General features: G+C 49.8%; 1 protein-coding gene across 1 annotated transcript in view; it reads right to left on the reverse strand.

Annotated features, from left to right (window-relative positions):
- The window catches only part of LITAF (lipopolysaccharide induced TNF factor), a 28791-nt gene extending 22857 nt beyond the window's left edge, over window positions 1-5934 (reverse strand). The window contains exon 1 of the mRNA XM_028117414.2: window positions 5872-5934. The gene's annotated coding sequence lies outside the window, so the exon portion shown is untranslated. The remainder of the gene's footprint in view (window positions 1-5871) is intronic.
- Window positions 5935-17543: the final 11609 nt, after the last annotated feature.

Consider the following 17543-nt stretch of genomic DNA (forward strand, 5'->3'; position numbering starts at 1 on the left):
TGGACCACATTACACCTCTCTGGGGCAAGGGCTGGGTTCTACACTTCTCCCGGGTCCCCATGGGGCTTTGGGAGAGCTATGCCCCACTACATCCTTGTAGAACTGAGATTTTACAAACATACACAGCACATACACCCCCTATATGATGGCAGTATCTATCGTGCAAGCACTTTATAAGTGTGTATTTTTTAAATACAGAAGACAAATCTTCCTTACAGAATTCCAAATAGTGTGTCAATACCCCTCCCTCCAGGGGGTGGAGCTTAGTCTCCCCACCCCTTTCCTGGGATGGGCTGGATTTAGTATCTTGCTATTAAGGGACAGTCTACAAAAAGACAAAGACAGGAACTCGTCAATGGGCAAACCTGGCAACCACCACCTCAACCTAGTGAAGAAGGTTCAGATTATTAGCAATGTCTTGTGGATATCAGGTACCCCCTGATGTCATGAGAAAGGCATTTCACCTCCATGCCAATTCTTCCCCTGCCCACGAGAAAAACACCAGACAAACCCAATCTGAGGGAAATTCTACAAAATCTCTGACCAGTACTCCTCAAGAAGTCATGGAAACAAGACTGAGACATTGTGAGACCAGAGGATGCTGGGAAAAGGTGTTAAAATGCCATGTGGTACCCGGGATGGGACCTTGGTACAGAAAAAGGAAGTCAGGGGCGCCTGGGTGGCTCAGTTGGTTGAGTGACTGCCTTCGGCTCAGGTCATGATCCCAGGGTCCTGGGATCGAGCCCCGCATCGGGCTCCCTGCTCGGCTGGAGGCCTGCCTCTCCCTCTCCCACTCCCCCTGCTTGTGTTCCCTCTCTTGCTGTCTCTCTCTCTCTGTCAATTAAATAAATAAATAAAATCTTAAAAAAAAAAAAAAGAAAAAGAAAAAGGAAGTCGGGGGGAAAACGGGTGAACTCCAAAATAGAATCTGGAGTTTTGTTAATGGCGAGGCACCAATGTTAGTTCCGTGGTTTGAGGGTACTGTGGGGATGATGCGCAACAGTGTTAACAACAGAAACTCCCTGTGCTGGCTGCAACTTTCCTGCAAACTTAAAACTAAACTGTAAGGTGAACAGGGGCAGGCAGGCCTCACCCAAAGACATTCAAGTTCAATTTTAAAACACAAAAAAATTTTTAAAGGTGTTGTTGTTGTTTAAGAAAGTATTTTTTTTAAGGGTATTTTGGTTAAATGCAAAAGATGAAGTGAAGCCAGTTTCTGTGACCAGGGTTTCTAATTATTTCTAATTGGGGAGATTAAAGAGAAAAAAAGAAAGAAAAAGATATCCCCAAATGTAAGCAATGTACAGGCCTTGAGGTTTAAGAATCTCCAAAACCCCTCCCAGCTGGATGCACAAGGATGCCTGGCCTAAGATCTGTACCCCTCCCTTAAAACATCGATTTCAAAACTCTCACAGTGGTTTTAAACAAATGTGGGTGATAAACTCTTCTAAAAATACATCAGATCAACACAGAAAAGGGCAAGGCCTTCAGGGAGAAGATAAAGCAGCTTTTTCACCACCAACTTAATCCTCCTTCTTAAAATCAGTTCTTTCAAGGAGAGAAAAGGAAGATTATTCACTTCTACTCCCTGCCCCCACCCTCCAGCCCCAGAGAAGCAACCCAGAGACCAGCTCCCAATATTGGAATATTCGCATCACTGAAATGACCCCAGGGGAAAAGGGATTCCTTCAGCAAAAAAAGAAAAAGGGGGGGGGCTGCAAAGGGCATTCCTGAAAATTGTCCCTGATGCCTAAGAAAACAGCCCTGTTTGTATACAAGGTGGAGAACCAGCTGGGAAGGCCAAAAAGATCTGGTCTTTTGCAATCTCTGGAGAAAAATGCTCTTTCAATAATGTGAACGTAAGTGAAACCTGATTATAAAAACTCTAAGGAACTATCTGACTTGTACATGTACTAAATCGAATATTGCTCAAAATTCTTAAACTAAGGGCCACTAGCTAGCAAACTTGAAAATACAAAGATACTGCAATGCTGTTTTTGTTATAATGGAATTTAACTTGCCCACGGTTCCGGAAAATGTCCCAGAGAATGGTGCTTTCTAAACTCTAAATTAGTAAGGAGGAAGAATTTAGACAAAAGGGGAAAATGGGATCTCCAGCCCTCTTCGGGAAAGGAAGTGAGACAACATTATGACAGCTCTTGGGCTAGCTGCCCTCAAACAAATTCAGATTTGGTATACCTCAGTAAAAACACTGAAGCTCAGAGGAAATATTTCAGAGAAATTATTTTCAAATACCATCTTCTGAATTCTGTCTGTTTCCATGGGGTGACATGTCCCACAAACCAAAGATAAAGTTACCACAGTCTGAGAGCCAGGTTCAAAGATGGCGTAAGTACAAATTACAGTGATTTGCGAGATGGAAAATCCTTCCACTGGAGAGGTGGGCTGCTCCCCCGGAATCAGAGAGGGCGACTTCCCTCTGGATTCCTGGTGAAACCACATCCGCAAGTTTCCACAGGAATGATGAGTTTTGATGAAGCGGCACGATGAGAACATTAACAGGACTGCATCGGGATACAAAATTGTATGTACCCTGATTGTAGCTTCGGATAAACAGGCACCATGATAACAGATCAAGCCACGGAACAAACAAGGAAAGCTGATGCTAGCTGTTTGGTTCACAAGCTGAGATTATGCCTGATCTTCTTTATCTTCCACGCTTTCTGCAATAGTGTTATTTTTTATATAACTTTCAAAAAACATCAATGCATCGCCTACAAATAACCTCCCCAGACTCAAGGTTAAGGCAAGGCAATGCTGAGCTCCTAAATTTACTCCAGGAACACTGTCAATTCTAAAGGTCATTGAGCTAAGTAGCTGAAATTCTCCATTGTTCTTTCAAGTGAACACCTATAAAGAAGAAAGTGATAAAGGAGGGAGTGCCTCGGGCTTTTAGGATCCCGGTGAATGCACTTCCGACCTACTACAGGTAAGCACAGAACCACCACACAAATGCCCTCAATATTTCCTTTCTTCTTTTTTTTTTTTTTTAAGATTTTATTTTTAAGTAATCTCTCCACCCAATATAGGACTCGAACTCACAACCTTGGGATCCTGAGTTGCATGCTGTACTGACTGAGCCAGCCAGGCAGTCCTCTGTCCGTGTCTTAAATCCTATGAAATTACACACAGTCCTACTGAAATAATCTGCACCCGAGGGACAACTACATTAGCCAAGGAAGCATTCACAGCAGCCCAGAACACCAATGCAGGCTCAAACAGTAAGAAGAAATTGCGGGGACCTATGAAAGCACCACTTTGAGCATAAATAACAATTTTAAGGTTAAGAAAACACGAGTTGAGTTCAGAACAGATCAGGGAAGGCCAACTGGGCACCAAAGACACCATAAACACGTCTGTACTAGAGAAAGGCAGAGTTAAGGAGTTCTGTTTGCCTGATGAGATGGACCACCTCTCCCACTGGGCTGTTTTCATTGCAATAAAAGCAAAAAGAAATACAGGACAACACGTAGTGCCAAGGTTCTAGGACTTCCTCTTATGAGTCTCCTGTCCTCCACCATCACTGTAGCTCTGGGTGGTTTCATCTTTGGTGGGAGAATTTTAAGTCCCAGGTGGGCACCGGCCCATTCTTAGAGTGGTATTAATACACACCTCCAATCAGTGTGGGTGGTTAACAGCAAGAGTATATACTGCTGATCTCCTTGAAAATCAACATAGGCTGGAAATGCCTTCTGGCTCCTTCCCTCCCCGTGGCTTCCCTTTTATGGTCCAACCCTTGTCTTGTCTGTGCCTCCTCTGAAGCTTTGCCGAGACCCTTCTGCTCCTTTGGAATGCTGCTCACCATGTCCACATGCCCCTTCTGCCACATAAACTCAGGCCTTGGCTTTGCTACTAAACCCACTGTAGCTATCCTGGCTCCTCGCTCACACCTCCCTCCTTTCCACTCCCCTCAAGCTCCTTCCACGAATTACAGAACACTTGACTTTTTTGCCTGCATGTGTTTCCACTTTCGACCCACAGCATAAACCCCTCAGGGCCTGGAGCCATTTCTCCTGTATCCTTTAAAGGGCAAGGGTAGCACTTTGTTTCCCCACAGCCAGCCCATAAAAGGGACTGAAGGAGCAAAGGGAGGTATACTCGCCAAACTATCTAGTATTTTAGAGACCTGAGAAATTGATCCTCCATCTCAGATCGATCACCCAGTCACTTCAACCACAAAAACATTACAAGGATACTTTTCCAAATGTGAATAAGAGCGTCTATTATCAATGCCTTAAAGTAAGAGGAAAATAGTAAAGAGGGAAGATGGGCCTCCCTCATAGGAGAGCTACAATTAATGTTTCTTAGAGAGGCTGGTACACATTCAGATCCCAGACAAAGGCTGGCTTAAAGGTAAACCAAGTGCAGCAGGAGATGTTATTCCATGCCAGGTAGAACAAGTCACCTGCTCTCTGGATTCTGATCCAACCGTGACAAAACCAAACACGGTGGTGGAGCCGCAGACACCAGCTCATGCCTCTCTTTACAATGGCATCCAGGTTAGTCCCATTTTAAAAGAACCACCCTGAGGGCGCCTGGGTGGCTCAGTTGGTTAAGCGACTGCCTTCAGCTCAGGTCATGATCCCGGAGTCCTGGGATCGAGTCCCACATCGGGCTCCCGGCTCAGCGGGGAGCCTGCTTCTCCCTCTGACCCTCTCCTCTCTCATGCTGTTTCTCTCTCTCTCTCTCTCTCAAATAAATAAATAAAATCTTAAAAAAAAAAAAAAAAAGAACCACCCTGAAAAGGCTGGGGATGGGGGCAGGAAGGTAAGTGAGGCAGTCAAGCATACACTAATGCAAACCATGTCCTTCCTTACAAGGGCCCCAGGGGAACCACAGGGCCAACCTGCCTTCCAGGCAGCCCCTGAACCAGCACTAGCCCACCAGGCCAAAGGGAGGGATTTATCCCTCTTGGGAAGACTGGTGGGAGAGTCTAACCTGATGGGTTAAGAAGGGAAGGGCCGTGGCTTCCAGAAACTGGGTTTCCCAAACACCAAAGGTCAGTCCAACAGGTAACGACATCAGTCCCATGAATCAGAAGCACAAAAGCGACCAGAAAACTAGTAAAGGTCCAACTGGCCTGATCCCTGGAATGTACCGCCCTTCCAGAATATGCCCATTTCCCCATCCCCTGACCTTGACCAGGAAGTGCAGACACAACACCCACCCCACTGCCCAGATCTATACTGACCTGGAGAACAGGGGAGGAGGCCACCTGCCAGGCTTGGCGGGGGAGGGGTGATGTCCACCTCTGCCACAGGTTCCCCAGCCGGTGCCACCCGCATCCAGGCGGCACAGGCAGTGGGCGGGTCTGGGCCGACCCTGCACTCACCCGGTGCCCACCTTAACCCTCGGAGAGGGGATCTAGCCAGGGCCAAAGCTCCCTTCGCGCTCTGTCCGGATTTTCACCTCTCGGTGGCTCCCTAGCCTTCCGCCCCCCCCCCCCCCCGCCGCCGGTGTCCACAAAGGCACCCGCTGAGGGTGGCGGGGCGAAAAGCGCAGATACAGCGCGGCCCTTAGAAGCCGAATTTCTGGGACCGGCGTCCGGAAATTTTTCCGGACCACCCCAGAGCGGGCGATGGGCCCACTCTTGGGAGCAGGGCCGGAACCCAGCCCGTGCCCCGGCTCCGACGGGCCCCCCGCGGCACATCTCGGCGGGACCCCTACGCCCTCCAGCCCGCCTCGACCCCCGGGGGCCGCTGGGGTCCCCGCCACCGCGACCGGCGCGATGCCGCGGGTCTTCCGGCTTCGGCTGCTCCCGAGCCTGGGGCTAGCGCTTACGCCGCCGAGACCCGCTCCCGCGCGGGCTGCCGCGCCCCCCACCAGCGCCCGCGCCCGCGCTGCACTCACCGCCGCCCGCGCCGCCAGTCGAACCGGGAGGTCTGAGCGCGCGGCGCTGGCGAGCCGCGGGGCCCGGCTGGGGGGGCGGGGGCCGGGGGGCGGGGCGAGCCCGGGGGCGGGGCAGGGGGCGGGGCGAGGCAGGGGGCGGGGCGGGGGGCGGCTCCGGCTTCCGGCTCTCGCTTTGCCGCGGGCTGCCTCAACTCGCTTGCGGGCCAGCCCGCCCCGGGACCCTGCCCGAGGTTGTCCACCCTCCGCGTCCTGCCCGTCCCCTCCGTCCCTCGGAACACCCCCAGAGTACACCCCGACCCCGCTCACTCCCGGGACCCCCTAGCTGCAGCCCAGGCCCCTCGCTCTGACCTCGGAGGCCCCCCAGTCGCCCCATCCTCAGTCTCCCCTTGGGGATTCTGCCCCTGCACGTCGGTCCCATCCCCTCCTGATTTCCGCCCCCTGCTCTCCCCACTCCCGTAGATACCCCATCCCTGGCATTCCTTCCCCACCCTCAGACAACGCAGACCATCAACCTCCAGTCCCAGATCCAAGGTTCCCTGCCCTTTGTAGGGCGGCCCTTCTCTCCCCAGTCCTCAAGTCTGTACGTTCAGATGCATCCAGACAGCCCGAAATATTCCGTGTGCCTTTGGGCAAGTCACCCACTCTCTCTGGGCCTCAGTTTCCTGTCTGTAAAATGGGCATGACTGTACCTGTCTCAAAACTTCTACGAAGACAATGCAGGCAAAGGGGTTAGCACAGATTGAGCGTTAATCTTACTACTTTCTATGCCCCCAGGGTGGTCCACGGCCCCTAGGTACTTTCTCATTCTGTCAGTAAAACTCTGGAAATCAGTATCTCCTGTTTCAACATCCACTCAGTCCTCTGCCCCTAAATGGGTAGGTACCACCTGCCGATCTGATAAGAGCCTTGTCTGCCTGCTCAAGTAATAGCAGCTGCCCTGATCCAGCATGGGCCCTCTGAGAAGTCATCACAAGGCATTAAGGAGCTCGGTGTGGCTTTCAAAGTACAGAGTCCTGGAGATGCCAGGAACCCTAATGTGGCCATCTAGAGAAATGCCACTTGGGTGGAAAGCCTATGAGCCACTCGAGGGATTTATAGACCTGGATCCTACTGGATCCTAGAACTCCTCCAGTGATAGAATCCCCTGCCTTTGCACAGAAACCCCAGAGACACTGAGACCCAGACAGAGAGAGGGACTTGCCCAAAGTCCCACAGCAAACTGTCCCCTCCGTCCTTGTCCAAAGCTCTTACCACCTTTCATCATGTGCACCCAGCCATTATCAGCCATGGACTCAGCTGGAGGAGGGGATTTCAAAGTCCCCATGAGAAATTGCCAGGTTGATGTTATTAGGGAGGCCAATCTTTTATTTTAGAATGATAGAGGAAGCTAGATTATGCCCAACCTCTGCCATTCTCCATTCTCAAGGTGGGCAGAAAGACCTGTCGTCCTGACATTAACCCAGAGCATCACAGACTGCCACTTGAAAGACACGAGGCCTAGGGAAACTCAGAGCAAAATGTTTAGGAAACGTGTGAATGCTTTCCTCCCTGCCTCCTTTCCTCTCCTTCCCTCCCGCCTGCCCACCTGCCTTCACCTTCCCCTTTCTTTCCTTTTTCCTTTCTGCAGGGGGAGAAGTAATTGCACACCTGAATTCACTGCTGCCTTTTACTCGGTGCTACCACGTTTTTATTTGTTTTTCTCCCTGCAACTGCTGAGCACACCCAGAGCCGGCTTTGTTTTTTTCCTATATCCTGAACACTTAACTGCGCCTGTGAGTTGGCGATTATTTATGGGGAGAGCTGTAAAACTGTGACTGTTTTTTTAATCCCTGAGAAAACCACAGAGATTGAATTTCCAACCCAAGGCCTCAGAGAAGGGAAGGAAAGCAAACCCGGCACGTGATCATCTCAAAAGATGCTAAAAAAGCATTTGACAAAATCTAACACCTTTTCATGAGAAAAACACTCAACAAAGTCGGAATAGAAGGAACTTTCCACAAGCTGATAAAGAACATCTACTGCTCACATCCTCCGTGGTCAAAGCCTGGATGTTCCCCCCGCCCCGCCCCCCAAGGTCAGGAACAAGTAAGAACATCTGCTTTTGCCACTTCTATCCAGGACAAAGGTTCTAGCCGGGACAGTTCCACAAGAAAAAGACATAAAAAGCACCCAGATTGGAAAGGAAGACATAAAACTATCTCTGCTCCCTGACAACATGATCTTATATAGAGAAAATCTTAAGGAACCCACACACACAAAAAACTATCAGTGCTAATAAACAAGTTCAGCAAGGTGGCAGGATTCTAGATCAACATACAAAAATCAGTTGCATTTCTCTACACTAGCAAGGAATGGCACAAAAATAAAATTCAGAAAATAATTTAAGGAAGTTTGACTTGGACATTGAAGACTACAAAATATTGCTGAAGAAATTAAAGACCTAAATGAATGGAAAGATGTTCATGTAGTATATTAGTCAGAGTTCTATCAGAGAAATGGTACTGGAAGGAGATGCTAGATAGATAAATAGATAGATAGACAGACAGACAGACAGACAGACAAGATAGGATGGATTGAGAGAAAGAGAGCTAGGAAGAGAGAGAGAGATGAAGCCCTCAGGCAGAAGCTCTGCTCCATAGGTATAATTCTTCCTCTGGGAAACTTCAGTTTTGCTCTTAAGGTCTTGTAACTGATTGGATGAGGCCCAAATTACCAAAATAATCTCCTTTACTTAAAGTCAACTTGTTGTAGAAGTTAACCCCATCTAAAAATACCTTCCTAGCAACACCTAGATTGGTGTTTACTTGAATTACTGACTACTAGAGCCTAGCCAAGTTGACACATAAAACTAACCATCACGGGCATGACTCCCCAAACTGATGTAGAGATTAGTGTGATCTCTATCAAAATCCCAACTGCCTTTTTGGCAGAAACAGACAAATAAATGTCTCACTCTGGTGGGGAATGCTGATAACAGGGGAGGCTGTGCATGCCCGGTTTCCGGGGGGGGATAGGGGTGTGGGAAATCTCTGTACCTTCCTCTCAATTCTGCTGTAAACTTAAAACTGCTTTTTTTTTTTAAGATTTATTTATTTATTTGAGGGAGAAAGAGAGAGCATGAGTGGGAATGTCAGGGGGAGAGGGAGAGAGAAACTCAAGCAAACTCCACACTGCGCGGAGCCGATGTGGGGTTCGATCTCACAACCCTGAGATTACAACCTGAGCTGAAACCAAGAGTCAGACGCTCAACCGACTGCGCCACCCAAGCGCCCCCTTAAAACTGCTTTTAAAAAATAGTCTCTTCTACAAAATGTTCTGGAGCTGGGTGGCGGTGATAGTTGCACAACATTGCAAATGTACTTAATGCCACCGAACTGTCCCCTGAAAAATGGTTGAACTGGTAAAATTTAATGATATTTTCCCATAAGAAATAAAATAAAACTGCTTTTTTGGGCGCCTGGGTGGCTCAGTTGCTTAAGCGACTGCCCTCGGCCCAGGTCATGATCCTGGAGTCCCGGGATCGAGTCCCGCATCGGGCTCCCTGCTCCGCAGGGAGTCTGCTTCTCCCTCTGACCCTCCCCCTTCTCATGCTCTCTCTCTCTCTCTCATTCTCTCTCTCAAATAAATAAATAAAATCTTTAAAAAAAAAGAACTGCTTAAAAAAAACTGCTTTTTTAATACTAAGAATAGGCAGAGGACTTGAGTAGATGTTTCTGCAAAAAAGATATACAAACGGCCAAGAATCACATGAAAAAAATGCTCCCTATCATTAGTCATCGGGGAAATGCAAATCAAAACCACAATGAGATACCGCTTCATACCCGCTGGGTTGGTCATAAATTTTTTTTTTCTCAATGGAAAATAACAAGTACTGGGACGGACGTGAAGAAACTGAAACTCTCACACGTTGCTGGTGGCCATGCAAAACGGTACAGCTGCTGCCCAAGCCCTAAAGATATACACAAAGTGATTGAAAACAGGTATTCAAACAAAAATAGAGAGAGGAATGTTCGTAGCGGCAACATTCACGCCAGTCAAAAGGTGGAAATGACCCAGATGTCTGTCAACCGATAAATGGAGACACAAAATGTTGTGTCTCCATATGATGGAATGTCATTTGGGCAGAAAATGGAAAGAAGTACTAGCTTGTGCTACCAGGTGGATGTAAACATTATGCTTGAAAACATTATGCTCACCGAAAGAAGCCAGACAGAAAAGGTGTCCCATATCATATGATTCCATTTGTATGAAATTTCAAGAATAGACAATTCTATGGAGACACAGGGCTGATTTGTGGTGGCTCTGGGGCCGGAAGGAACGGTAAGCGACTTCTAATGGGTATAAGGTTTCTCTTAGGGTGTGTTATGAATGTTCTGGAAGGTGATCATGGGAGTAGTTGCACAATATTTTGCATGTACTAAATGCCACAGAATCGTAGGGTTCAGAATAGTTGAAATGTTAAATTTTATATATGTGAATTTTATCTCAATTTAAAAAGGGGGGGGCGCCTGGATGGCTCAGTTAAGCATCTGCCTTTTGGCTCAGGTCATGATCCTGGGGTCCTGGGATCAAGCCCCGTGGTGGACTCACTGCTCAGCCGGGAGTCTGCTTCTTCCTCTCTGCCCTTCCCCCTGCTTATGCTCTCTCTCTCTCTCCTATATAAATAAATAAAATCCTTAAAAAAATAAATTAAACCAGGCATCCCGTGTATGCCCTGTTAGGACACAGCAAAAGGTGTGTGTGGGGGGGGGGGAGCTACATGGCTTTTCACGACATCCGTGACTGTTTCTGTTCCCACCAAAGACTTTGCTGTTGTGTTCTAACCCAAAAAGGCTCAGCACGAGATCTGGGAAGTGAACACATGTGCGCCCACATCCCTGGAATCACACAAACAGCACAGAAAGGGAGAACCGCCCTCAAATGCCCTCCAGAACATCAGAAATTATAGCAGCTGGGGGAGAAAAACGAGTTGTCTAGAAGAATGCAGATCATCCTGGTTTTTTTCTTAAAAGGCGGGGGGGGGGGATGCGCACACACACACACACACACACACACACATCTGGGAAAATGCCTTCACACTTTCTCGAGGATAAAGAACACCACAAACTGTAGTCTCTGAATAAGGAGACTGTGTCCTTTTACTCCCTTCCATTTACTGACATTTACAGGACACGTACAAATCGCTTGTTTACAATAATGAATCTTCAGGGCGCCTGGGTGGCTCAGTCGTTAAGCGTCTGCCTTCGGCTCAGGTCATGATCCCAGGGTCCCGGGATCGAGTCCCACATCGGGCTCCCTGCTCAGCGGGAAGCCTGCTTCTCCCTCTCCCGCTCCCCCGGCTTGTGTTCCTGCTCTCACTGTCTCTCTCCGTCAAATAAATAAATAAAATCTTTAAAAAAAATAAAATAAAATAATGAATCTTCAGAGAAGGAACTCAGTCCCCAGAAAGAGCCTCCACGGACCGGTCTGTGCTACTCCTAACAACAAATTCTGGTACCCAATGTTTCCATAATACCTCCTCCGTTTGCAAAACACGGTTCCCGCACACGTCACACGACACCTCCTCCAAGAAGCCCTGCGGAGCAGAGATTCTTACTGCTGAGCCAGGCAGACGGGGAAACTGAGGCCAGGGGGACCCTGTGCCCATATCCTGGCCCTGGACAAGCCCTTTGTTTCTGCTGCCGAGAGATGGAGCCAAAATGGGGTGAGCTGGGGGTGAGGGGGCGCTGGAGAGCGGCCTTGGGAGAGCTGCCTGATGTAGCAAATCAAAACACAAGGTGCCCGATTAAGTGTGAATTTTAGACAAACAGCCAGTGATTGTTTAGTGTACGTATGTCCCAAATATTGCACCAGACATACTTAAGACTAACAACAAGGAAAAATCACTCCTTGTTTGTCTAAAACTCACATCTACCTGGACGTTCTCCATTCTATCTGGCAATGCTACCTGCCCAGTCTGCTGCGGCCAGAGCAGGAGGCCCAGGTCAGCAGGCAGTCCCTGGTCTCTGTCCGTGAATGGTGGCACCTGCAGCCAGTGCCCGGATGGAGGCCCAGGTGAGCTGTCGTTACGTGGGTCAGCCTCTCCTTCCCCTGGGGGGCTCTGTAGGAGGCTGTACTGGAGGGATAGGCTCTGAGGTTCTATGGCCTGGAAGGTCTAGGTGATCTGGAAGGCTCTAAGCTCCGAGAACCTCTTCACAGCATGGAGCTAAACACAAGACTGGCCCCAAAGACCACCGCTCCCATTACCAGCTGTGTGACCTTTGGCACCTTGCTTAACCTCTCTGGGCCTCGATTCCTACATCTGTCAAGCAGAAACGATAATGCTTCGTCATAGGGTTTGGGGAGAGTAGTGCCTGGTGTGCCACGTGACTGTGGGTTAAAGAAGTATGACTCTGGGATTTACATTCTACCCACCCCTGCGCAACCCCCACCACCCCACCCCTCCAGTCCAGGGCTGTGGAATGGATGTGTGTCTGTCCAGGGCTTCCCATTCGGCTTTCAAAGGGACCTCCACCTCTTGGGCTTTCTCCCGGGCACACCATTGCTGGCCTGTTTCTGCGTTCTCTGGAATTGGAACCTGAACGCCAGTGTTGGTCCACCAGCTCCGGGGCGCCTGACACCAGCTGCAGAACTTGGTTCCGGGCTGGTTTTCCCACCAGCCAGAAGAAGTGCAGGATGGGGGCTGTGCTTGTGGGCCCAGGGAAGCCTGGAATTGTCCCACCTCCAGAGGCCCTGAGCAGGGCTTGCGGGTTGGGGGGTAGGTGGTCAGGCCCCTCCGCTCAGAGGAAACGGCCGGTGATGACTTCAATTCTGGCACGAGGCCTGGGCCAAAGTTCCCTTTGGCTCCTTCCCAGCAGCAAGACCTCAGCTGGCCCCTCCCTCCAGACTCCGCCGGTTTCTCGGCTGTCCTGCCAGTTCCCAGTGTGGCCATGACAGGGAGAAAAAACCATGAAGGGGGCAGTATGGCACCTTGCCTGGCACGGAGAGAGGCTGCTACTAGTGTGTCACTATTGTTCCGAAGCTCTCCTTCCATCAGGAACAAAAACCCATAAGGCCTATGAGCGTGCTTCCATTTGTTTCTGGAATCACAGTCTTGATCTGTGGGCAGCAAGCCATGGCCCAGTGATGAGAAAATGGTCCCGCTCAAACAAATGAACTCTGGACACAAGTCACCAACCCCAACCCCCCAACCTGAGCTCCTGACTCAAGTTTCCTCACAATCTAGAGAGGAGTCAGGGTCCTCCCTAAGGCCTCCAGAAGTCTAGATGATCTAAGCCCCGTTCTTCTCGGCGATTATCTCCAAACACCTTGACCTCACTCACCCCTCTCCAGCCACACTGGCTTCCCTGCTGTCTTAGCACAGTCCTGCCTCAGGGCCTTTGCACTGGCTGTCCCCTCTTTAAAACATTATCAGTGAGGAAGCAATCAAGACCCAAGGTTTTGCCACCTGTGTCAGACCCTCGAAACTAAGGTAGGACTACGAATAAATTCTGATGTTAACCGCTCGAATTTTCTTTCTAATTCACTGCAGCCAGGGGTCCCCATTCCGAATCGTGTGCACGTGTGCGTGGACCCAGCTTTTTCTCGCCTGCACACCAGCAGGCCATGTCGCACAACACGAGAGCCCTAAGACCCCTGGGCAGAAAGGCCAGTGGCATGGGAGAGCTGTGGAATCAGGGCTGCGGAGGGTCCCCTCCTCCAAAGCCCTCCAGTGACAAAAGAGGAAGCGAAGGAGGAGAAAGGAGAAGTGAATCCCGGGCCGGCCTCATTTCTCACACCCATACAGGTACTTCCCAGCGTCGTGAGCAGGTTTCGGACGAAACAGAAGTGAAGTCCTGCGTAGTCGTGGAATGCAGGGCACCCCGCAGGGAGCAATCAGTCCTCCTGCACCCCCACCCCTCAAGCACCCCTCAGTGAGCCCCTCTCCGGACCATTCCCGGCTGCCATCGAGGTGGTTGAGAGGTGCTCCCTTGTGGACCTGGGGGTTCCGCCCTGGGATCCCACTGCACAGATGTCCTTGCAGCTGTGTGCGCACATGGGACGTCCCGCAGAACCTCGCTGGTGACAGCCCAGGGCGTAGACAATGCAAATGGCTACTGAGAAGGAGCTGGACAAACACATCATGAAAAGTCACTGCAGACGGTCCTCTGCCGCCATTAAAGGAAGAAAAAGTGGTCCCAGCCCCGTATGTCCAGTTCCGGAGATGGGGCTGTGAAATCCTCCAGTGGGAAAGGCAAGTTGTAGAGCAGGGAGGAAGGGAGGCGGTCGGTAGGGGATGGACAGCTGACCTTGAACATGAACACCTACAGCCTGTTTTCCTGAACGTCCCAGCCAGCAGTGGGGCGTGAAACCATACGGCTGGGTTATGACCAGCCGCCTTGTCTTTTAAACAGAATGGAATGGGATGGAATGGGAAAGCACAGACAGGACAGGGTAACAGAGCCAACCCCAGACAGCATTTCTTATAATAAGCAGCATTGCATAAAATTACAATACAAAATCTATTTTTTCACTGTGGCTTGGAGCTAAAAAAAAAAAAAAGTCTGAAAACCCTTGATACGGAAAATAAATAAATAAATAAAAGAAAGGACCCCAAACATCTGAAGGTGGCCCTCTGAAGGGAAGGGGAGGGATGGGCAGGAGCTTTATTTTCTCCAGTTCTGTACTTTCTTTCTTATTTTTTTTTAACAATGAACATGAATTGCTTTTGCAATAAAATAAAGAGCTTTCAAAACCTTTTAGAAAGAAGCAAACATGCCTGCCTCAGTCTCCAGAAAAGAGGCCGGGCTGTTTGAGCCGCAGACAAGTGTGAAAAAGGCCAAATCCCCGTCTGGAGGGGTGTTGCCTCCTGAGGGGGGAGTTCTAGAGCCTCCCTGGGTTTTTCCACTTGTCCTTCTCTTCCCTTCCAGAAAGCCACAGGACCCTCCAAAAAAGAAACCCGCCTTAAGATGCCAGACTTCATATTCTTTTCTTTCCTTTTCTTTTTTTAAAGATTTTATTTATTTATTTGACAGAGAGACAGCGAGAGAGGGAACACAAGCGGGGGGAGTGGCAGAGGGAGAAGCAGGCTTCCCCGCGGAGCAGGGAGCCCGATGCGGGGCTCGATCCAAGGACCCTGGGATGATGCATGGATAAAGAGCCCTCTTGACTCCCTTTTAAAAAATGCCTACTTACGATTCCAGCAAGAGTTACAACATGCAGGGCACGCCTGATGATTTCCTGTTATAAATGTCGCTGTAGTAGAAACCACTAGGCACGTGGCCTTTCTTTTCTTTCTTTCTTTTTTTTTTTTTTTTAGGATTAATTCCTTCAGGCAAATTCCCAGAAGTGTGATCACTGGAAAGGAAAGCGTAGACCTTTCCAGGCCCTTGAAACACTCTGCCAAACAGCTTTCCGAAAGAGCTGGGACTCATACCTTTTCAAGGAGCTGACGCTGGGGTGGTTGGGTCATCCCCACCTTTGTCCCCTGACGTGAGCCATCGGTGACCCAGGTGCCCGTGTCAGGGAGCCGCAGTAATGCGGGAAAGAGCATCCTTCTCTCTGAATGGGGCCCCAAGGGCTCTGGAGGGCCGGGAGAACATCCCTTCCTGGCCTCCTGCCGTGGAAGCCTCTGGAAGCCAGGGCTGGGAGGTGGGCATCTTTTCTCAGTGGGCTGTCACGTGGACCATGGACCCCATCCATCAGTAGGTTGTGACCATGAAGAATGTGGCCCGGAGCATGTTATGCTGGGTGTCTCCATCTGTTTCGGCTGCTAGGCCAGAATACCATAGATGGGGTGGTTTGGAAGCAACACAGATTTATTTCTCATGGTTCCCGGGGCTGGGAGGCAACTATCTTCTCTGTCATCACCTCCCCGAAGCCCCACCTCCTAACACCATCACGTGGGGGGTTAGGTTTCAACATGTGAATTTGCGGGGACACAAACATTCAGTCCATAGCACTGGGTATATGCTGAACACAAGAGGACAAGGGCCGGCAGGTGTTGAGATGGGGCAGATGGACAGCTGGGGACACAGCTCGGTGCTGGCTTTGCCTCCAGGGACCCCCATGAACCTCCACAAGGTCTGGGGTTCTCGTCGCTAAAGCTTGCAGGCAGGCTCCTGCAGGAGAAGGGCCAGCAAGAAGGAAAGGAGGTTGGCAGGCAATTTCTGGACACCCCTCGCCACCCCCACGCATTCCAATGCATGCACCTGGCACCGCCGCCCAGTTAGAATCAACACAAAACTCCCACCATGGCCACCCTACTTCTGGCTCCCCATTTTCTCCTTAGGGCCTTGCTCACGCAGGGTGTGTAATTAGCCACTTAGTTAAGGGATTGCATTTTCGCTAAACTCACCAAGCACTATCACAGCATCTACTGATCTGATCCATGCTCCCCCTACATCCTCTCCACCACTGGATTTTTTTTTTTAAGATTTCGTTTACTTATTTGAGATAGAGTGAAAGCCAGAGAGATCACAGAGGGAGAGGGAGAAGCAGAATCACCACTGAGCAGGTGCCCGATGCGGGGCTTGGTCCCACAACCCCGAGATCATGACCTGAGCCAAAGGCAGACGCTTAACCGACTGAGCCACCCAGGCGCCCCTGGATTTCTTTTTTTTTAATACACTTGTTTTGGGGAATCATTTTAGTTTTATGGACTGCATTATGTCGAAGCAAATTCCTGACATCATCATATTTCATCTATAAACACATTCGTGTGAGTCTTTAAAAGATGAGGATTTTTTAAAAAATATAGCCGCAAAATGACGACACGCTAAAAAAAAAAAATGAACACATTTCTGAATTCCATCCAATGTCATCCAGTCTGGGTTTACATTTCCCCAGCTGTCTCATAAACATTTTTTAAAGAATCTGGTTTATTTGAAATGGGATCCCATTGATTATGTCTCCAGGCCCTGGCACTCAGCTGGTCTGGGACATAGTGGGTGCTCCATAAATCCTTGCCGGGTGAACAAATAAGGCTAAAGAATTTTCAGAAGACAGCTCACATCTTCAGAGTAGCTCTCAAACTGGGCAACATGGATGTTCATATCTCACCGTGACAGCCATGCTGAGAAGTACTTTGGTTGTCCCATTTGACAGAGGACACGCCTGAGGCACAGAGAGGTGACAGGACAGTGCCCAAGGCCACACAGCAAGGAGGTGATGCCTGAATGAACAGGTAAAGAGGGCGTGGGAAACTAGCTCACTGTGCTAGGTGCTCCCCATTCCGCAGCAACAGCCCTCAGTCTGCAGTTGAGGCTGTGCTGGGCTGGCCTCACCCACTCCCAACTGCTCCCCCACAGCATGAAGACAGACAGACGTGTGGCACAGTGTCCAAGGCCGGGAGTTAATCCCTCTTGCAGACAGACACCCATGCGGGCACCCTCAGCTTCATGGGCACCCTGCCGAGGAATGCCTGACCTGCTTTCTCTCCTCCAGGAAGGAGAAAGAAAGGAATCTGAGGCTGCCCTGTCCCCGTTTGGTTGTGCAACAGCTAGGCAGTGATCAATTTACAAGATGCCAGGCACTATGGCAAGCCCTGGAGAACAAGAAATGGCCAAGCCCAAGTTTGAGTCCAGTGGGGAGACAGCACTTAAATAAGACCACCAAATGAATTTCTAATGGTCAATGGGAAAAGGGCATAGAGGAAGGATATGAGGTTCTAGGTGCATCAGGGTGGAGCGGTC

Source organism: Eumetopias jubatus, unplaced genomic scaffold (genome assembly GCF_037043125.1).
Source record: "Eumetopias jubatus isolate StellerSeaLion01/CBP00866 unplaced genomic scaffold, mEumJub1_p1.0 scaffold_12, whole genome shotgun sequence".
Taxonomy (NCBI): domain Eukaryota; kingdom Metazoa; phylum Chordata; class Mammalia; order Carnivora; family Otariidae; genus Eumetopias; species Eumetopias jubatus.